This window comes from Hipposideros armiger, unplaced genomic scaffold (genome assembly GCF_001890085.2).
Source record: "Hipposideros armiger isolate ML-2016 unplaced genomic scaffold, ASM189008v1 scaffold_301, whole genome shotgun sequence".
NCBI classification, from domain to species: Eukaryota; Metazoa; Chordata; class Mammalia; order Chiroptera; family Hipposideridae; genus Hipposideros; species Hipposideros armiger.
The window spans coordinates 1646362-1648027 of NW_017731651.1; the positions used below are offsets into that span (position 1 = coordinate 1646362).

Consider the following 1666-nt stretch of genomic DNA (forward strand, 5'->3'; position numbering starts at 1 on the left):
CCTAGGCTTATTTTCTACTTCATCCACAAATATGTATTTATCCATAAAGTGTCATACATAAGTTAAGAAATCTGTCACTTTAAACCTAAGCATTCAGAGTGATATAGGGAAGGCACACGAGGAGAATTTTTTCTGCCTATGGTAACAGAAGGAATTGCACCATCTCCCTGAAAACAATTTCTCTCTTCCTCCATCATCATGAATAACCTAACTCCCCTGGTTAGGTAATTTCTTCTTTCTACACATATTTATGAAGTGCCTATTAGGTGTGAAGCATTGTTTTCAGAATGGGGCACGGCAATGAATAAAGTAAACTCCCTATCGTCACAGAGTTTCCAGTCTAGAAGAGGTGATTAAGACAACAAGCAAATAAATGTGTGTCCCAAGAGGTTATGCTTGTGGAGAAAAATCCTTAGCAAGGAGGATCAGAGGGGGGAGGGGTGCTGTTCTATAGTGATTGGTCTAGGCAGGCATCTGGGAAGGCACTGGTCTGGTAAGGTGACAATGAAATGCAGACATGAAGGAAGTAAGGATTGGGGGTGGAGGGGAAAGTATTCTGGACTCAGGAAGAACAACTGCAAAGGCCCACAGGCATGTTTGGCAGGTTCCAAAAACATCAGGGAATACCAGGTGGTGAAAGGTGAGTAAGGAGCAGAGTGTGGGAGGAAACATGGTCCCAGAGGACAGATAGAGCAGGACTGCAGAAGGCATAGTAAGAACTTTTCTCTGTTACTGCGAGTAGAGAAGTTCGGAGTGTTTTGAGCCAACCAAGGACATGATCTAATTTGCCTGTTGTGGGACGAGCAGAGTGTCAAGACACAAGGAAAGATGCAAGAAGACCAGAAGGATGGAAGGCTATTTCAGGAGTTCAGACAAGAAATGAAGGTAGTTGGGTCCAGAAGGGCAGGTGGAGAGGAGGAAAAGAGGATGGGTTCTTGACATGTATTGAAGGCAGAACCAACAGGAAGGCAGTGTGGGCAGAGGGGAAATTACTGCGACTCCTGAACCCCTCAGGGTACTTTAAGCAGCACATGTTTTTCAAAAGTTTGCCCCCCAAATAATGCTTTTCCTTTTTTAAAGAGCCTCACTGCACACGTTTCAGGCCCCACAAACCTTGGATCTTGTCCCTGGGTCAAGACACAAGATGGGTCAAGGATGACCCTAGCATTTGGGGCTTGAGCTATTGGTACATAGAGTTGCCATTTTTTGGTCATCTGTGATGTCTACCTCATCTTCATCTTCTATATCCAAGTGGTTCTGTACTAAAGTTTTCCTTTGATATTTCTTTAGGACTCACTTTTTCAGTCCTTCCTCAGTAACTCCTCCATGTACACTGCTAGGAACGGAAGCATTTTGGGATAGGGGCTTCACACGGTTACTTCAGTCCTTGGTGTTCAAGGCGATCGGATGTCCAATGTTCTCTCACCGTGGGTATATTGTAAATTTAATACACCTCAAAGTGTTTAATGCTCATCCAGTGGAACTGGATTTCTACCAAAATGATTTTCAGCTACTTCTCCCCACCCTTGCATTGTAGGCTTTTTGCAAAATTTGAGGTTTGTAGTTGAGCCCTGACTATTTCAAGTTTGACAATAATTGTGTTAAGAGGGCTGGAGGAAAATGGAAAATTTAAATTACAGCTTTGAGTATGTTTATTCTTTTTCCT

The 1666-nt window shown here is 43.2% G+C and overlaps 1 pseudogene; it reads left to right on the forward strand.

Annotated features, from left to right (window-relative positions):
• The first annotated feature begins 593 nt into the window (after nucleotides 1-593).
• Nucleotides 594-1666, forward strand: part of LOC109391731 (tigger transposable element-derived protein 1-like) — a 16688-nt pseudogene continuing 15615 nt past the window's right edge.